This window comes from Schistocerca nitens, chromosome 7 (genome assembly GCF_023898315.1).
Source record: "Schistocerca nitens isolate TAMUIC-IGC-003100 chromosome 7, iqSchNite1.1, whole genome shotgun sequence".
NCBI classification, from domain to species: Eukaryota; Metazoa; Arthropoda; class Insecta; order Orthoptera; family Acrididae; genus Schistocerca; species Schistocerca nitens.
Window position 1 is genome coordinate 446,079,025 of NC_064620.1, and position 21,785 is coordinate 446,100,809.

A 21,785-nucleotide genomic window follows, 5' to 3' on the forward strand; every position below is an offset into this window, starting at 1 on the left:
ACAGGTTGGTCCAGAATTTTACTGTGCGGGTTTACAGGCGCTGATTCCAAGATGGCAGTTGAGAGGGATGGAAATTATTTGGAGAAATGAAAATATTGTTCCTAAAGGATGTATCTACACACTGAAAACTTTCAAACATATAGAATAAATGATGGATTTTTTAAAAAAATAATGTGCATGTCTTTTGGAGTGACCTTCATATTTTTTCAGAAAAGATCCTACGGGCACAGTTTTATTAATTTGTCTGTTTCTGATTTATCAGTCTTGTAAGTGGTTTGATGCGGCTCACCACGATTTCGTCGACTGCCCTGACCTTTTCACTCAGTAGTTTTTGCACTCTACGTCCTCAATGACTTGTTGGACGTAGTGAAACCTCTGTCTCACCCTGCAGTACGCTCTAGCATCGTGAACGTTATTCCATGATCCTTAACACATGTCGTATCACCCTGTTCCTCCTACTTTTCTGTGTTTTACGAAAGTTCCTTCCTTTGCCGATTCTGTGGATGAACTCCTCATTCCTTATCAGTTTGTAAGACGCCGTGGTCTCCTGACCTTCATTGCTTACATATTCCGCCCTCACAATCATATTCTGCACATCAAGACGCTTCATTCGAACCTGAAGTCGATACGATAAAGTCAATGTTGTATGAATTCATGTAAACGATATGCAAATAACAAGTGCATACCGGGGTTGAAATACTCGAGGCTGGCGTACACAAATACATTCCAGACACGATGGTCACAGAAGCTTTTAGTTCGAGAGAGGCCGCCCACACACCGGCACCGGGAGGCCGGTCCCTTTAGAGGATGAGTCAACCTCGGCCGCCCGGGGAGCAGACAGCGTGTGCCCGAGTGAAAGGGGGAACGACCCTGTATTCGGCTTAAAAGCAAATTCCGCTACATTGTGTGGGAGCGTCCAACCTACGCATTTTTTACACACAGCACGCAGTTTCAGAGATTTTCATAGGGAGACAGCAAACGCCAAACGCCGATACTACAGATTTCCGGATTGGTCGCCTTAAGCGAAACGTCATTCTCTCGTTTTAGAAGAGCAATGCTGATTGGCAGACGATATTTCGGACGCCTTGAGCTGAAGGAGTAATGAAAGAGACCGAAAGATATACCCCTTCACGTCTGACGTGGAGAGGCGCCGTTCCGTTGTCGCTCTTGGAGCGAAGAACAAGTCTCTCCTCAGTACTTCAGTGGGTGAGCACCTCTGTCGACAGCGAATCGAAGTGCGACTCTGTATTGAGTCCTTGCGACTAAGCGTTGTTCACTGCATTGGCCGACACACTTATTGTGCGGTGTGAATGGACAGAGTTATAGTTGAACGCCTGCGAGCGAATTTTTGAGTGGCATCGCGGTGGACTGGTTATCAGGCCGGTGTATAACGTCAATAGTTAGACTAGGGGCGAATAGGAATCCTTCACTTCTCCAAGGCGTAGGAAGAGTTTGATTGGCGAAGGTCAATCCAGCTAGAACGAGAGTTATCTTACTTGCCACCAGCGAGCGGCGCAGACAGCAGTCATCGCAACTTACGGTATTGTGAGCTAAAGCTATTACGAGCCCAATATTTCCTCCACAACAGTACAATTCACTGCATTTCACACGCGACAGCCTCGACCGTACCTAGCAACATTCCAAAGGGTAGTTACTCAAGTTGAGTAAGCGCGCCTCTCAGCCATTCTGCCAAGTCAATAACAATCTTAAAGTTTGTATGGAAATTTCATTAGCGAATCCAGTCCTTGAGAGGTAACTTCACATTCCGAAAAGAACAAGGAAATAACTTGTTCAATTCATAACTAAAAGTGCCATTGTGATTTCTCAGAACTTTAGCAAAATAAATAACAATTTTCGTTAGTTTCATATTTTTTCTCACACTAGCTAGCAGTACCCCAGTACCCAAGTATTCCACTAGTTACATAAGAAATTTTTGTGAATTTTTGTGTCATTTCCTTACAGCGGACGACTCCAGGAACTGAGGTTAACAACACGCCACTTCAGATTAGAAACATCGCGGGAAATGAGCGAAACATACGCTTTGAAACTGAATGCAACTGCATATAGTGACTGTTGTTAACTACAGACTTTGTACAAACCCGCTAGATGTTTCATAGGTCAAGCTTCCACATAAGTCGAGTGTATTGAAGCGGAGAAATATGGCGCGAGGCGGAACTGCTACAGCAGTCCATCGACTGAACGGCACATTCACTCCCGACTTCTACGGGAAGATCACTGCAGCGAAAGGGTTAAGGACAATGATACTAGCAGACTTTTCTTGGCCAGCAATACCCTCTTTCCCTGTGCTTTTTATACCCTCCTCGCTTCGCCCGTCATAGGTAATTTTGCTTCCACGGTAACAGAATTCCTTAACTTGGCCTATTACGTGATCCCCCATATTCACGTGAAGTTCCTCGCTAGTCTCGTTTCTGTTACAACTCATTACCTTTATCTCTTTTCGGTCTAGTCTCAATCCATACTCTGTACTCATTAGACTGCTCGTTACATCCAGCTGATCTTTCAGTTCTTCTCGACATTTACAGAGGATAGTAATGCTACCAGCGAATCTTCTCATTGTTATCCTTTCACCCTGGATTTCAATTCCATTCTCGAAGATTTATTTTACTTCCATCGTTGCTTCTTCGATATATAGACTACATAGAAAGGGTGAATGACTACATCCTCGTCTTAAGCCTTTTAAATCGGAGTTCTTGATTCATGGTCTCCCTATCGTATTGTCCCTGTAGTGGACTGACAAGGCAGCCAGTCCACAGAGACGGGTAGCCGAGAGGGCACACGTACACACACGCCGACTGGCGCGAAGTCTGGAACAGGATTCATAATGAATGTGATAAAGAAAAGAACGTAGCTACTAGAACACTTAACTTTTATATCGTCCTTTGGTATACAGCATTCTTGATGATACAAGTGAGACTATCTTGAGAGACATGCAATGGTACAAATGGCGCCTTGCTAGGTCGTAGCCATGGACTTAGCTGAAGGCTATTCTAACTGTCTCTCGGCAAATGAGAGAAAGGCTTCGTCAGTGTAGTCGCTAGCAACGTCGTCGTACAACTGGGGCGAGTGCTAGTACGTCTCTCTAGACCTGCCATGTGGTGGCGCTCGGTCTGCGATCCTGACAGTGGCGACACGCGGGTCCGACATGTACTAATGGACCGCGGCCGATTTAGGCTACCACCTAGCAAGTGTGGTGTCTGGCGGTGACACCACAGTCCCCTCTTTGTTCTGGCACGTATTGTATGTTGTACATTTCTGCTTATAGCTTAATTCGTTTTTTCTCAGAATTTCTGACAGCTTGTACCATTTTGCACTGCCGAACGCATTTGATACGTCGACGAATGTTATGAGCGTGTTTTGATTTTTCTTCAGCGTTGCTTCCATTATCTGCCGCAACGTAAGGACTGCCTGCCTGGTGCGTTTATTTTTCCTAACTGACAGTCATCTAATAGATCCTCAATTTTCTTTTACATTCTGCTATGTATTATTCCTGTCAACAGCCTGAATACAAGAGCTGTTAAGCTGACTGTGCGATAGTTTTCGCACTTATCTGCACTTGCTGTCTTTGGAACTGAGTGGATAACATTTTCTCCAAAGTCTGGAGGTGAGTCGCCAGCTCATAGATTCTACACACCAACTTCAATAGACATTTTGTTGCCACTTCCCCCAATGATTTCAGAAATTCCGATGGAATGTTATTTTTCCCCTCTGCCTTAATTGATCTCCAGTCTCCCTGAGCTCTTTTAAATTCTAACGCCGTACCCCGATTTCAGCCCTGTCGACTCCAATTTCTGCTTCTAACACGTCATTGGACAAGTCCTTCCCTCATAGAGAGTTTTATATGTAAGCAGATATACTTCGTATTGAGGAGAAAACAACGAATGTTATTTTGGTAAATTTCAGATATTTGCTAGCTGCCCGAATGGGTTAGTTTAAGGTTTTTTAACATTTTATTATGTGAACGTATGACCTTTCCGGGGTCTGTGCAAATAGTGAAAATCAATAAGCGTTGTGTGTGCTGTCTGTTCCCGCTGTATATACAGGATATTTGATTGTCATAGGTAGAAACGAAAGGGACAAAACCGAGGACAATGAAGTAAGCAAATAATCCTAATAAACATAGGTCAAAAAAGTAATGGTTTGTCCGAAACCACGTATGCAAATGTGCAGTCGTGTCAATGTCACAAAACTGTTAATGTCTAAGGTTGCGTTTATTTCGAAACACCGCGAACGAGGCGACATTTTCAAAGTGTTTAACTGCCCGCGTTTGATGTCATCAACATTTCGAATACCTGAGTACTGGTAAACAGCGTTTCGACAACAAACGTATCGGTTGTGGCTCGCAGTAGCATGGCCTCCCTGATTCCATGCATTAAACCCTTTTTATATTTTTTTAATTTTTTAGCGTGGCGATATATAGAAACTTCGGTGTGTTTCAGCCCCGTTGACAGTGCAGAAAACGCACTGTGACCGGTAGTCAGTTCATTTGAAACACGCCTGGGATTTCTGAACGTGTAGAGGCATCAACGAAATGTGCTGATGCATGAACCGTGGCCGTGTGGGACACTTGTAATGAAACTGAATTCAAGTGAATATCTGCAGTTTGATGCTCGGCGACTCCGTTAATAGGTGTCCGTGTACTCAGTCGTAGCCCGCAGCTGTGACCGAGCGGTTCTAGTCGCTTCTGTCTGAAACCTCGCGACCGCTACGGTCGCAGGTTCGAATCCTGCCTCGGGCATGGATGTGTGTGATGTCCTTAGGTTAGTTAGGTTTAAGTAGTTCTAAGTTCTAGGGGACTGATGACCTCAGATGTTAAGTCCCATAGTGCTCAGAGCCATTTGAACCATTTGAACTCATTCGTAGTAAGTCGAATCGGAGGCACCATTAATTTCGCGAGCTACGTTTGTTAATATTATGTACTCTGTTAATATTATGTCTCTGCTCGCCCCTTTCGTTTCTACCCATAAGGACATCTGTATAAAGAACGCAATCTACGGTCGCCAAATTAGACGGTTATGCCGAATTCACTTCGCTCGAATTTATGATCTGCGAAAAGTGGCAATATTGTCAAGTAGTAACTTATAGGAAAAGTACTACAAAATTTTACAACACATTTCAGTATTTTTTTTTTCATGTGTAGGTCGCAGAATATTTTCGTATGCATTCCGTTCCGTGTTACAAAACCTGCGTGGCCCCGCTAACGTATTTCAGACAGCTGTGATTGTTAGTGTTTTGGGCGAACGAGAAAACTAATTTTCACTCTTCAGTTGACATGATGTTGGGATATAAATAGCTATATATTGGATTGTTCGGACTAAGAATTGAGGTTTTAGTAGCAGAATATATTTATTGATCATAAACTGCGTTTCACACTAAAAACTTACATCATTTTCTGCGTCTCATCAACAAAATTTAATGAAACCATTGTTGTCCTAGCTAGGCATAGGCTTCTCTCTTATCATCCTACGCCACTGTCGTAATTTAGAATAAATTGCAAGCTTATAGGATAGCAGTGCATTGACTCAAAAGTAGACTGTATTAAACAATTTTACAGAAATGAAAAACATTTAATTGCAACCCAGAAACTTGTAGAGATAAATGAAAGACTTGTGGAGAATAATGGAAGTTAATCAAATTTTCTGTTTTAACTCACTTCTTCAGATTTTTTGTCCTTTTTTTTTTTTTTTTTTTTTTTAATGCTCACAATGGTGTCTATGTTGCTCTAAGTTCAGACACTAACAGAGGGAACAGTACAGAACAGGATTTTTAGAGTAGAACAGGGATTCGAATTTATATAACTGATCTTTGTGGACGGTGGGTGCAATTGCTCTACTGAGACAAAGCGGTTGGCACGAGAGATGAACTGGCGGATCGCATCAAACAACTCCTCCAAAATTCTTCGTTCAGAAAATGGCCGATGCTTGGTTAAATAACTTGTTGCTTTGTACAAAAGAAAATGTTAATTGTGTTGGAATAATTCCAGTTACGTACATATAGATCTCCATCTACATACCAACTCCGCATGTCACCGCAAAGTGCGTGGTGGAGGGTACCTTGTAACACTACTAGTCATTTGTTTTCCTCTTGCAATTGTAAACATACTGAGGCGACAAAAGTCATAATGTGGGTTCTGTTTACGAGGAACAGACTGGCTCCTATGGTCAAACTGAACCTATCATTCACTGGGAATGGTTATGTTCGGCTACTTGGAGACCATTTTCAGCCATTCATGGACTTCACGTTTCAAAACAAGAATGGAATTTTTATGGATGACAACGCGCCATGTCATGGGACGACAATAGTTTTGAAGATCATTCTGAACAGTTCGAGCGAATGACCTAGCAACCCAGATCGCCAGATATGAGTCTCATCGAACTTATACGGGGCATAATCGAGAGTTCAGTTCGTGCACAAAATCCTCCCCAGGCAACACTTTCGCAATTACAGACAACTACAGATGCGGCATGGACCGACATTTCTGCAGTGAACATTTCTCTCTGCTGAATACTCGCCGTCGAGAACAATGTCATCCTTTGGAGTATGGACTGTCGGAAGTCTGAATGTGTTGCAGAAGCTATAAAATCTCAAAAAGGGAAAAGGAAAGGCTCGATCTATTTCTGGAGGTCACTGAAATGGAAAGAAGACGAGAATTCCTGGTCAGATAAATATAAGGTAATGTCAGTCCCCCAGTAGAAAAAGTTGTAACGGGAGGACGATTGGTCAGATATAGGACGACAGGGCAGACAGAATTACTGTGAACATTCCAGTGATAGTATCTCTTTTATCAGAATCGACAGTAAATCAACACCAACAACATCACTTCATAAGGAGGAGATGAAAGTATATAAGGACACTGGACGTGTCATTCAGCTTACAAAGTTAGTTCAAAATCTAATAATCATGGGTGATTGAATGTATTAGTGGATGAAATAGAAGCAAAGTTAGGAGAGAATATAGGACTGGTATCAGGAATGAGAGAGCAGGACGACTGATTTCTGCAATACATTTCAGCTGGTAATAGAAGCACGCTGCTCAACAATAACATCATCTACATCTACATCATACTCCGCAAGCCACCTAATGGTGTGTGGCGGAGGTTACTTTCGGTACCACTATCTGATCCCTCCAACCCTGTTCCACTCTCGAATAGTACATGGGAAGAATGATTGTCGGTAAGCCTCTGTATTGTCTCTAATTTCTCGAATTTTCTCCTCGCGCTCAGTACCTGAGATTTATGTGAGGTAAAGTAATATATTGTCCTACTCCTCCTGAAAAGTGCTGTCCCAGAAGTTCAATAGTAAATCTCTCCGTGATGCACAACGCCTCCCTTGTAACGTATGCCAGGGGAGTTTGTTTAGCATCTCGGTAGTGCTCTCTCGCCAGCTAAACGATCCCGTGACGAAATGCGCAGCTCTTCATTGGACCTTCTGTTCCTCCTCTTTCAGATCTACCTGATAAGGGTCCCAGATAGATGAATAATATTCAAGAATAGGCCGAAAAAGCAAGCCACTTCTTTCGTGGATGAGTTACATTTCCTTAAGATTCTTCCGATGAATCTGAGCCTGGCGTCTGCTTTCCCCACAATTTGTTTTATATGGTCATTCCACTTAAGGTCGCTCTGGATAGTTACCCCTTATATTTTACAGCAGACGCTGTCTCCAGCTGTTTGTCATCAATAGTGTAGCTGTACAGTAGTGTATTTCTTTTCCTATGTATGTGCGATATGTTACATCTGTTTACGGTCACGGTCAACTGCCAGAGCCTGCGCCACTCATCAGTTCTCTGTATATCGTTCTGCAAATTCTTGCGGTCTTCTGGCGGTGCAACTTTGGTATAGACGACTGCGTCAACTGCGAATAGTCTTAAAGAGCGTCCGATGCTCTCTACTGCGTCATTTAGGTATATAATGTAAACAGCAACAGTCCTATCACACTCCCTGTGGCATTACCTTTACATCTGTTGATTTAGTTCCGTTAAGAGTGACATGTTGTGTTTTATCTGCAAGAAAGTCTTGAATTCAGTCGCAGGTCTGCTCAGATATTCCGTAAGCTCGTATTTTTTTCATTAAACGGCAATGTGGAACGATGTCAAATGCCGTACTGAAATCGAGGAACACGGCATCAACCTGACCGCCGTTGTCCACTGCGCTGTGGATCTCATGGAGGAACACAGCGAGCCGAGTTTCGCGAGATCTCTGTTTGCGGAATCCATGTTGATTTTTATAGAGGAGAAGTTCATTCTCCGAAAACGTCATAATTCTTGAGCATAAAACATGTTCCATAATTATAAAACAGATTGCCGTCAATAGTATAGGTCTATAATTGTGTGGATCTGTCTAACGGCCTTTCTTAAAAACTGGAATGACCTGCACTTGTTTCCAGTAGTTAGGTACAAGAGCATAACCCATGCTTGGAAACTGCATGGAGAAGCGGAAAGTTCCAGTTGTATTACTTCATTGTCAGACAGAGAATCCCAAATCAGATAGTTGTTTTCAAATCGTACCATGGAGTAGATATAAAGACTCAGGTAACGATTTCGTAGTGATGAAGAGCAGACTGAAGATTAAGAGAACAGACTGGATGAATCAATGTGGAAATAAGTGAGATACTGATGTACTGAGGATTGGTGAGGTGTGTTGGAGATCTCTAAGGCTGTAGTTCCCGCAGCTGGAAATGACAGAATGTGGAGTTAGGTTCAATAAAACTGGATACTCTAAACAGGGCAAGTACAGAGTGGGACGGACAAATACAGGTACAAGTTGAGAGAAGTGGTATTTACATCAAAACTTGGGAAGGTAAAATATAGGAAGCATAGGAAATCTGTTACCTTGGAGGCGAAAACCATATCATGGACGAATCAAAGAATATATAAAAACCCGATTGTCACAGGCAAAGGTCTAATGCTGGCCAAAACAAGAAACATCAACCAGAATTTGAGGAAGAAATTTAAGATGAGGGACGTTCTGAGCACAGCACTGAAAAAAAAGAGGAGAGAGAAAGTGAAAGGTATAATTTGATTAGAGCTGTTTTCTTTACGGAAGATACTGAAGCTAGTTTTATCGTCTACTTTCGTAAGACTGAGATCTAGAAAGTTTAACTGCCGGAACTGATTTTCAAGTTCAAAAGTGAAAGAAATATTTTCGTGAAGCTTGTTAAAAACATTGAAAAGTCGATCGACACTGTCGTTAGGTCCTTTTTAAATGTTCAACATGTCGATGTATCTTGCGTCTCAGCTGATGCTGAGAAATTATTCAAAAATTGTGCCGGCGTCTGTGGCCGAGCGTTTCTAGGCGCTGCCTCTGGCATGGTTGTGTGTGATGTCCTTAGGTTAGTTAGGTTTAAGTAGTTCTAAGTCTAGGGGACGTTAAGTCCCATAGTGCTTAGGGCCATTTTTTTTTAATTCTACTTCTAAGGAATTGATGAACACGTTTGCAAGGATTCCTGCTGAGGGGTTCCCCGTTGCAAGGCCGTCCGACCCCTGTAGCTGAGTGGTCAGCGCGACAGAATGTCAATCCTAAGGCTCCGGGTTAGATTCCCGGCTGGGTCGGTGATTTTCTCCGCTCAGGGACTGGGTGTTGTGTTATCCTAATCATCACCCTTTCATCCCCATCGACACGCAAGTCGCCGAAGTGGCATCAAATCAAAAGACTGGCACCCGACGAAAGGTCCATCTGACGGGAGGCCCTACTCACACCACATTTACATTACATTGTAAGGCCATCTAATTTGTGATATAATTTTCCATTTAACTCAAAATAATTCTATTTCAGTACAATATATATTAAACAATTAAGTAACAGATGGCACCGTACTGATCCCCCATGGCACACAAAAGAGTTTAGAACACCGTTGCAGAAGCAATGAACAAAACCTGCCAAATTTAAAAGAAAGCAAAATCTTTAACAGTGGCGGTCGTTTTCCATAGGCTCGAAATTCAGGACCATCTTCACTTTGGAATACTCATAATAGTTTCCACAGCCTAACATGTCTCGAAATGTGACAGAAGACCCTAAGAGAATCTGATCGTGCTTGAAGCACACTAGCGGAAAGACGCAGTCAATAATTCACAGCATGACAACAATGGTAACGTTACGGATGACAGTGCCTCTAAAGCAGAATTATTAAACAAGTATTTCCGGAATTCCGTCACCAGAGAAGACCAAGTAAATAAACCGGAATTCGAATCAAGAGCAGCTGCCAACATGAGCAACTTAGAAGTAGGGAATTTAGTGTAGGGAAGCAGCTTAAAACACTTAATACTATATTGGCAAGGCCTCCGGTCCCAATTGTATACCAGTCAGGTTCCTTTCAGACTATGCTAATACAATAGCATACTTACCACTCATATACTACTACATGCTAGTCGATAGATCCATGAGTGGACTGGAAAGCTGCACAGGTCACAATAGTACCAAAGAAAGGGAAGATGAGTTATCTGCTGAATCACAAACCCTTACCACTTGCAATGAACTGCTGTAGGGTTTTGGAGTACATACGACTTGCTGACAAAGAGCCATCAGGAATTAAAAAACTATCGTTCTTGTAAAACGCAACTATCTCTTTATTCTCAGGAACTAATGAGTGCTGTCGACAGGGGATCTCAAACTGATTCCACGTTTTCAGATTTCCGGAAGGCTTTAGACACCGTTCCTCACAAGCGACTCCTGATCAACGGATCTTCTGATTTACGGGGTACCGTCTCCGTTGTGCGACTGGATTCGTGATTTCCCGTCAAATGGATCATACTTCGTAGTATCTGACGGGAGCTCATCGTGTAAAACAGAAGTAATGTCTGGCGTTTCCCAAGGAAGTGTTATAGGCCCCCTACTATTCCTGACTTACATTAACGATTTAGGAGATAACCTTGAAACTTCTTTAATAACTTTTTTTACTTAAACTGTGATGACTGAGAAGGTGAAACTCCTACTTTATTTAATTCTGAAACTGCTGAGTGGGACTGAATGCAAGTGTCACTTTGCTATTTTTTTTATCATTTCATTTCTGTCCTACAGAATAATTCGTGACAAATACAGCTCAAAGTTATTCTATTCATTTATTACCCACAATACACAAGTGCAACACAATCTGACTGTTATTTAACACGAATGGCCCTGAATTAAAAGACATCCTAACAATAACCCACACATTTCAAAAGTCACTTACATCACAGAAAATCTTCATTGCATTCACTGCGGTGAAACAGCAAGCACCAATACAGCCAGGAAATAAAAGACTGTAACTACCATACTCTGTAACTACATTATGCATTTGGTTAGCAAAGGAAAGATTTTGTTACAGAGCAAACAATGTATTTAGCAAATTTTACCGTAATAATGTGACATCAAGTTCAAAAAATATATAATCGTTTGTGACATCCACTTCCAAAAAAACTATATAATCGTCAATAATATTAAATTTCCATGACGGACACGTCCAGACTGTCCGCTGGCGCCAACAATTCAGATCTCTAACCTCTAACACTGCTAGCTATTAACTTCCAACTTCCAACACTGTTGACTATTCACTCCTAACTTCCATCATTGCACTATTCACGTCTAACAAAGAATCCGACCAGCTTACAGAGGGCGCACGGCGCTTTCAGAGTTATTAATGCAGTCTGTCGCGCTGCCAACATAGAAACACATAAACAGGCTACTTGCAATCTGAGTAGCCTTCTTATAGCCTATTGTTTGCAAATGGATGCTGTCATTTACCGACTTGTAATGATTTAGACATGTACGTTGCGAAATGTCACAATGTACTATATACACTGAAAAGTATGAAGTCACCAGCATGAGTAATAAATGGCATCCACTGAATTTTGATTACACGGTAAAACGCACAAATCCAAAGGTTGTGATTTCAACTGAGCACTTACTGATTGAAATTACGAATAGCTTGGAACGATCGCATAGATAACGTTGTGGGGAAAGCGAAGCGAACACTGCGTTTTGTTGGCAGAACACTTAGAAGATGCAACAAGTCTTCTAAAGAGAATACCTACATTACGTTTGTCCGTCCTCTTCTGGAGTATTGCTGCGCGATGTGGGATCCGCTTCAGATAAGATTGACGGAGGACAACGGAAAAGTTCAAAGATGGGCAGCTTGTTTTGCATTATCACGAAACAGAGGAGAGAGTGCGTCGGATACAATACGCAAATTGTGGTGGTAGTCATCAAAACAAAAGCGTTTTCCGTTTCAATCGCCAATTTTCTCCTCCGGATGCGGAAACATTTTGTTGGCGCCCACCTACACAAGGAGCTCGCAAGGAAAGATTGAAGTGTTCGTTTTTCCCGCACAGTGTTCGCGAGTGGAACGTGGAGAAATACAGCTTGAAGGTGATTCGATGAACCCAGTGCCAGGCACGCACTTAGTTGAGAATTGTAGCCTGATCAGAAAGATGTAGATGTGGCAGTGCTACCGAAATCTAAACAATACAACGAACTGAACGCTATCGACTGGCATTCGGCTGCAGCGTGTTTCCACTCTTCGTCCTTCTTCGCTCACAAGATTACTTGTAGTTTTGCTGTCAGTAAATCAATTCAAGATCTAATACTCTAGACGTGCTAAGGACCAGAAGTTAATGTTTTAAGATATAACAGAGAAACAGTATTGTATGAGATATGAAATTAATACAAATGTCTTGTCGTATTAATACATTTATTAACATCCAGAAAATATAAGCTATACCTCAAGTCCAGAGAAAATTGCATTGAATTGTCCAGAACTTGCATTGAATTGAGAGTAGAGGATGTCTTATACATCACCTTATTTAGACTAAATGGGTTGAGTCCAACAGAGGTACAATATCGTGTATGGCCCCCGCGAGTACGCAAAAGTGCTGCAACACGAGTGGCTTGGATTCTACTGATGCCTGAAGTAGTGCAGGAGGGAATTGACACCATGAATCCTGCGCCGTTGTACACAAATCTGTGAGAGTACGAGAGGGTGGACATATCTTCTGAACAGCACATTGCAAGGCGTCCCAGATATGCTCAATAATGTTCATGTCTGGGGAGTCTTGTGGCCAGCGGAAATGTTTAAATTCAGAAGAGTGTTCCTGGAGACACTCCGTAGCAATTTCAGAAATGCTCAATAATTTTCATGTCTGGGGAGTCTGTTGGCAAGCGGAAGTGCTTAAACAAAGAAGAGTGTTCCTGCAGCCAATCTGTAGCCATTATGGACGTGTGGGGGGTTCTGCTGGAATTGCCCAAGTTCGTCGGAATACACAACTGACTTGAGTGGATGCAGGTGATCAGACAGGATGCTTACGTAGGTGTGTCACCTGTCAGAATCGTATCTAGACGTATTAGAGGTCCCGTACCACTTCAACTGCACACGCCCCATAGCATTACAGAGCCTCCACCGGCTTGAACAGTCCACTGCTGACATGCAGGGCCCATGGATTCATGAGGATGTCTCAATACCCGTACACGTACATCCGCTCGATGCAATCTGAAACGGGACTCGTCCGACCAGGCAGTATGTTTCCAGTCACCAACAGTCCAATGTCGGTGTTGACGGGCCCAGGTGAGGTGCAAAGCTTTGCGTCGTGCCGTCAGCAAGGGTACACGCTCCGAAAGCCGATGTCGATTATATTTCGATGAATGGTTCCCAAGCTGACAATTGTTGATGGCCCAGCACTGAAATCTGCAGCAATTTGCAGGAGGGTTGCACTTCTGTGACGTTGAGCGATTCTCTTAAGTAGTCGTTGGTCCCGTTGTTGCAGGATATTTTTCCGACCGCAGCGGTCGGTGATTTCATGTGTTACCGGATTCCTGATATTCCCCGGTACACTCGCGAAATGGTCATACGGGAAAATCCCCACTTCATCGCTACTTCGTAAATGCTGTGTTCCATCGCTCGTGCGCCGACTACAGCACAGCGTTCAAACTCAAAGCTAGATCACCTGCCAAGGTAGCAGTAGTAACTGCGCCAGACACTTGTTGTGTCTTACATAGGCGTTGTTGAGCGCAGCGCCCTATTATGCCTCTTTATTTATTTCTGTATTTGAATACGCATGTCTGTACTAGTTTCTTTGGCGCTTCAGTGCATCATAAACAACAAGCAAGAAATAGGTTTAGTTTGCACTATCACTATACAAATGAGTAAAATACTGCCTACGCTGATATTGTATAAAAGGTACCATAGCAAGCGAAATCGTTTCCTTTTTTTTTATCTGACAATCGTAGAATTGTGGCAGTACTGCTATACTGTGTACGAATTAAATCGTCGACAGTTTTGCCTTTTTTTAGGATGTTTACACTTTCCCTCTGTTCAGTGTCACTGAATGACGTTTTGACGTACACTGTTCCAGGTGAAGTGATTTTAATTTGTGCAGCAGAACTGATGTGTAGCTTTTTTGTGTTGCTGATTTTATCAGCAGCAGCCTGGAAGTCAATAAAGTCATAGTCTTCGATTTTAAGTGTCTTAAATGGTAAAGATGGGCGTGCTGAAATAATTACCTTTTGTAAAACATGAAGTATATAGCACTTGACTACCTTCTTGCGCTTTTCCATTAAGGCAAAATTTCTACCACAAGATAGGATACTGTGGCCTGAATCCAGATACTTTCGCGCTATACTGTGAAATAGGCCACAATCCACTACGAACAAGTGCATATATATAAGTTTGTTTTTTCCACAGCAGCTATCACTTCAAATCATAAGTTTCCTTTTGTTACCAGTTAAATTGACTCCATGTTTAGTGCAGTTCAGAACATGGAACAGACATGATGCTGTTAGCTCCATGAGACGTAAGTAAAACATATCTGTGTGTGAATGAGTTGGAACAAACAATACTTGTTGAAGATCGATTGCTAATGAACACGTGTTACTTCCAGACGTAGTTGAAGACATCGCATCATTCTTAATGTTTGTCATTGCACTTTCTACCTTCCTATGGTGCAGTTATAGTGTTTTTTGAGCTCTTCTGTTCTGTGGTAAGTGTCCTTTTCCCTCAAAGTGCAACGAGTCACGTGTCTTACAAGTATCTGACCTTGGTCTTCCAAATGGTAGATTTGGAAAGTTTTTACGAAATATCCTGCTATACTGCATTTCATTAACTTTGTACTCTGGAAATCAGAAGTTTCACAAGATTATCTGTAGCTTCTTTGCTGGCTGTGACCATCACTGACAGAGCTAAAGCCGAAGAATAATGGATGAGCGACTTGCCGTGGTAATGCTTATTGCCACATACCATTTTTTTTAAATGAGAAGTGAGTGCATTGTTAGCTGTTGGTGTATTTAACGATTTGTGTGTACAACATGACAACGAATCTCCGTCCACCCAGGAAGTGTCTCGAAACATTTTAATTCAGGCTTTTCTGTTTCCTTCTGAAAGTTGGTGTCGTAGTTCACCAACTTAAATTGTCATTTCCGCTACAACTTCCTGATTATTGATATGAATAACGTGCCAGATACGGCTTAACACATTTCTTGCTGCATTAGAAATTTTCCTGTTTGTAGAGTGAGCCATCTATTCTGAGAGTATCTCCAAAAATTAGACTATGTGGCAGCGCTGCAGGCTATGATGCGTGATTTACATTGGTCTCATCAGGCACTCACGCTCTGTATACCGTACTCCCATGGCTGTCTCTGACTACTCAACGTTCCAGATTCGATTCCTGTCAGTTCCAATAAGCCACTTGTTTCAATGGTATTCATGGTAAATTTATTTGGCTTTGAATAAGAATTTATATTACATCTCGACTTTTCCGTTATTATCAGCCACTCTTCATTCGTCAGAAGTAAAGGTTTACAGCAATACACAGTAAAATAGATTGATAAGCCAAAACATTACGACCACTCCCCATTGCGGCTTTGGATGCCGCCTTGTGGCCTTGCAGGCACGTGACAAAAGTATATAACCGGAGCAGACGGTAACGGGGATCACCCTAACGAAGATGTGGGCTGAAAATGTGAAATACACTCCTGGAAATGGAAAAAAGAACACATTGACACCGGTGTGTCAGACCCACCATACTTGCTCCGGACACTGCGAGAGGGCTGTACATGCAATGATCACACGCACGGCACAGCGGACACACCAGGAACCGCGGTGTTGGCCGTCGAATCGCGCTAGCTGCGCAGCATTTGTGCACCGCCGCCGTCAGTGTCAGCCAGTTTGCCGTGGCATACGGAGCTCCATCGCAGTCTTTAACACTGGTAGCATGCCGCGACAGCGTGGACGTGAACCGTATGTGCAGTTGACGGACTTTGAGCGAGGGCGTATAGTGGGCATGCGGGAGGCCGGGTGGACGTACCGCCGAATTGCTCAACACGTGGGGCGTGAGGTCTCCACAGTACATCGATGTTGTCGCCAGTGGTCGGCGGAAGGTGCACGTGCCCGTCGACCTGGGACCGGACCGCAGCGACGCACGGATGCACGCCAAGACCGTAGGATCCTACGCAGTGCCGTAGGGGACCGCACCGCCACTTCCCAGCAAATTAGGGACACCGTTGCTCCTGGGGTATCGGCGAGGACCATTCGCAACCGTCTCCATGAAGCTGGGCTACGGTCCCGCACACCGTTAGGCCGTCTTCCGCTCACGCCCCAACATCGTGCAGCCCGCCTCCATTGGTGTCGCGACAGGCGTGAATGAAGGGACGAATGGAGACGTGTCGTCTTCAGCGATGAGAGTCGCTTCTGCCTTGGTGCCAATGATGGTCGTATGCGTGTTTGGCGCCGTGCAGGTGAGCGCCACAATCAGGACTGCATACGACCGAGGCACACAGGGCCAACACCCGGCATCATGGTGTGGGGAGCGATCTCCTACACTGGCCGTACACCACTGGTGATCGTCGAGGGGACACTGAATAGTGCACGGTACATCCAAACCGTCATCGAACCCATCGTTCTACCATTCCTAGACCGGCAAGGGAACTTGCTGTTCCAACAGGACAATGCACGTCTTCATGTATCCCGTGCCACGCAACGTGCTCTAGAAGGTGTAAGTCAACTACCCTGGCCAGCAAGATCTCCGGATCTGTCCCCCATTGAGCATGTTTGGGACTGGATGAAGCGTCGTCTCACGCGGTCTGCACGTCCAGCACGAACGCTGGTCCAACTGAGGCGCCAGGTGGAAATGGCATGGCAAGCCGTTCCACAGGACTACATCCAGCATCTCTACGATCGTCTCCATGGGAGAATAGCAGCCTGCATTGCTGCGAAAGGTGGATATACACTGTACTAGTGCCGACATTGTGCATGCTCTGTTGCCTGTGTCTATGTGCCTGTGGTTCTGTCAGTGTGATCATGTGATGTATCTGACCCCAGGAATGTGTCAATAAAGTTTCCCCTTCCTGGTACAATGAATTCACGGTGTTCTTATTTCAATTTCCAGGAGTGTACATTGAGAGAATCGACTTGGACAGAGGGCAGAGTATTACTACGCAGAGCCTATGAACGAGTATATCGCGGCTTCCGCCGTCGGAGGTCAGATTACTCCCTGGGGCATGGGTGTGTGTGGTCCTCAGATCAAGTTAGATTAAGTAGTTTGTAAGCTTAGGGACCGATTACGTCAGCTGTTTGGTCCCATAACACCTTACCACAAATTTCCAAAAGTTCCGAGTATATCGAAAAAGGGGAAGCTGGTTGAATATTAACGTGGTGACGTTTTGAGCATCTACGGAAAGAGGTACAAGGACATTGAAACATACCATGAGTTGCCAAATATATGGAGGTACATGACTCTTCAGAGAGCTTAGCGTTCGGAGGCTTTTCTGCTCTGTAAAGTAGGGTAGATGGTGATCTGTGGCATCTGTGCCGAAACATCATAATACTGGTGCATATGCGAGTGTTTCGGAGCACACCGCTCATCATACATTGTGGAATGTGGAGTTCTGCATCAGACCACCGAAACGTGTTCACACGTTCAGACAACGACATCGTCAATTATGCTTGCAGTGGGCACCGAGTCATCGTGATTTGACCGTCGATCAATGGAAAGGCGTCAGCTCTGCGGGTGAATCACATTCGTGCTACGCTAGGTCGGTGGTTGTCGCCACAAATGCCGTCATCGAGGTGAACGGCGTCTCGAAACGTGCAGCGCGCCACTGACGCAGATTGGTGGGAGCTGTACTACGTTACGGGAGGCATTCTCATGCGCTTTCCTGGAACCTGAGCTAAATCGAAGACACGCTGACAGCTGCGAACCACGTGGATCCCTTCATGCATGTTTGCCCCGACGGCGATGTAGTCTTTCAGCAGTATTATTGTCCATGTCTCGGAGCCAGATCAGTGCTACAGTGGTTTGAGGGGAATTATATCGTACTCACGTTGATGCCTCGGCGACGAAATTCGTCCGACGTAAACCCCAAAGAACACGTCTGGGTCACTTTCGGATGCCACCACAACGCGGCCCGCTATTTACGCGAATTACATCACCTGTGCGTAAGCAGAATATGACCTGTGCGTAGACAACGAATGCCACAAACTTCCACAAACCTACCAACAAACTGTGGGAGCCCTGATAAGCAGAATCAGTGTAGTATTACTTTCCAAAAACGGGCAAACACTCTATTAAGCAGGTGGTCACAATGTTTTGGCTCATCAGTGTATACAATAGATACAATACTTTGCTAAATTATGATATTTGCCATGATATTTACAAATATACATAATATATGTACAGGCTGTTTCAGAAAGGAGTTTACAAATTCAAAAATTCATCTAAATTTTTCGAAAAAATGTACAGAGCTGGGTTTAGTGTTACTTTGTAGGGAAACAAATCAAGTTTTTTCTCCTTGAACAATAGATCTTGTTTGTGCTTCCGTTGGTTATCCTGCACACATCCCATCGGAAGTCAATTTCTTCGCAAACTCGCTGTAGCGTTGTGTGTGTAACTTGCTCAGTGGCGGCATAAATTCTTGCTCTAAGTTCAGGTGGAAAAACCGGCACAGGAGGTACAAACATGATATCCTCGATGAATCCCCATAAAAAATGGAGTGGTGTCAGGTCTGGGGAATGTGGGGGCCATGCAATCGGCGCATTACGGCCACTCCATTGACCTGGACAGCGGTGACTGAGAAAATCCCAGACTTCAGCCAGGTAGTGGGGTGGTGCACCATTTTGCTTGAAGTAAACATTTCGTTCTTCTTCATCCTCATCTATCTGTGGTATCAAAAATTGTTGTAACATACGCAGATACACTATCCCGTTGATGGTTCTCTCCCGGAAAAAAGGGGCCATACACATTGTTCATGCTGCATGCACGAAAAACGTTCAGTTTAGGGCTATCACGTCCATGTTGCAATGTTTTATATGGATTTTCAATGTCCCAAATCCTACGGTCATATGTGTTAATCTTGGCACTTCAGTGAAAAGTCGACTCGTCAGAAAAGATGATTTAATCCAAGAAATATTCATCCTCATGTAATCGATTTAACAAATCCGCACAGACGTTCTTGCGATCAATTTTATCAGTGTCTTTTATTGCTTGTAGCATCGTCAATTTGTACGATTTCAAATGTAAATGGTTTCTCAACACACGGAAAACAGTTGTACGTGGGATTTGCAGTTCACGAGACGCATGCCAGGTCGATTTTATAGGGCTGTTGACAAAACGTTGCCTCACTCGCTCATCGACGCTGTCAGATGGGCTTGGACGACCTGATGATTTCCGGTGTCTTACCGAGCACCTGTTTCTGCAAAACATGCCACTCATAAATCGTAGGCCTTCTAGGAGGATCTTTAGCGTACTTGGTAGGAAATTAGGTGAAACTGTTGTCGCCGACTTCGATTCTTCAAACCAATACACACAGCTAGCACGCTTGTGACCAGTGTGGCCAGCCACCTTCAACGCAACTACTAGCGCTCCTTACGGTGCTATTTGGCACCAGTGAACTACGCGAGACAAAACTTGTATTTCCCTACAAATTGACACTACAGTCACCGTTGTGGGTGGTATGAATAGATTTATATGAATTTTCTAAATTGTTAAGTCCTTTTCGAGACACCTTGTCTTGCTAGCAGCAGGTGTTTTCTTATATTGATAATATACAAGGAACGTGGCTTAAAAAAAGGTACACAAACAATAAAATAAAAGTGAACTTTTTACTGTCTAATCAAAGAGTGAACGAGTTACTGCATGTTGTATTTTACGTATGACTAAGAGAGCTAAATGTTAACTGTAGAATTGAAGAGTGAGTGAGTTACAGACTGAGTAAATTAGAGAATGCCGTACTTGTTACAAGACTGAGAGGATGTAGTTTATGCAGGAGAATGGATACGTCATTTATTGTAGTTTTTGGTGTTTTGGTGGCAGAATGTCTTCTAAATTCTGGAAGAAAGCTTTCTGCATTTTTTCCATTATTTCGTTGAGGAGTTTTTGAGATGATTTTAGCTCATAAATGTAAGTCACTAATTACACAAGGAGATCGATCTGTATCCCTTTTGCAGGAACCGACAGATTGTCATTAATATCACCAATAGATTGTTCATGATGAGAATTAAGTGATGCAAATCTGGACGTGTTTCAGTTTTGGGTGGTAGGTTATTAATATGTTCTTTGTAGAGGGTTACAAAATTTCTACCTGTTTATTGTACACAGGAGCATGTGACTTTGTAAGTGCCAGTCTCCATTGGATATATTATTGCAAACAATTTTATTCTATAGTTTGTTGTCTGAGTCACATATTGTATATCGCCTATGCCACTGTTGTTCGTTTAGCCCCACCCAGGAGTCACGTGTAGGGTAATATAGTTTATACCTACGGAGTCATATCCCTCCATTTCACTTAAGGCGGAAACAAGCTCTACTGAGGGAATCCAAGAAAATCTCTGCATCACCCTCTCTACCACTGCCCAGGAATTCTGTCACCCGCCACAGCAACGACTGCGATCAAGAAGACCAGCAGGTGTTACTGCAGGACAGCTCATCGCGGATAGTTTTGATCTAAATAAAAGCTGGAAGCATGAATGGTCAACAAAAACATTGGTAACAAGAGCCCATCACCTTTATCCCACAAAGAAGCCTACTAAGGAACCTTTGGTGCCACCTCAACAGGTTAAGGACTGGACATGGTTGTTGTAGGTACTTCAGGTACAAATGGGACTGGGTCAGTTCACCAATGTGTGAATCAATCATACCCTGGAATTCCTGATGACTTGTTCACTATCACACCCAGCTTAATTAACTGTTTGAAAAACATGGACTTTATGGTTTAATCTTGTTTAATATCATATGTATATTGTATAAAATCATTTGCCTTATATCAACTGTATATTGTATAAAATCATCATAGGATTAAATAAATAAATTATCTGAGTAGGTGGATATCAGTGAATGGGAGACTGATAAGTTTTGGCATCCTGTATAATCTTTCAATGAAGTTGGTGGTAGCCCAAATTTAGTCTGGATTTTTTCAAGTAGGATGTTCGTGAGAGAGGTGTTAGTTCCATTAACTTGGGCTATAGGTTTAAGTACGTTAATTTCCTTACATGCATCTGCATCACTGATGGGAATGCGGATTACACAGTTTTCAGAGTCCTTGAAGAAGACAGTTCACACAGCATGAGGAACAATTAATGGCAACATCAGTTGTATTTGTTTTTTATATGTTTGGTAAACATTATTGTTATTGTGACTAGAAATAGTCATGTCAAGGAAATTATTCTTTCATGTGTCTATGCTCAACTGTGAATTTGATGTTAGGATGCATTTTATTCATTTCATCTGCTAGGTTATTTAGTTCTTGTTTTGGACCACTGGAAAGTGTTACTGTGTCATCCTCATACCTTTTGTAGTACATAATTTAATCTGTAAAT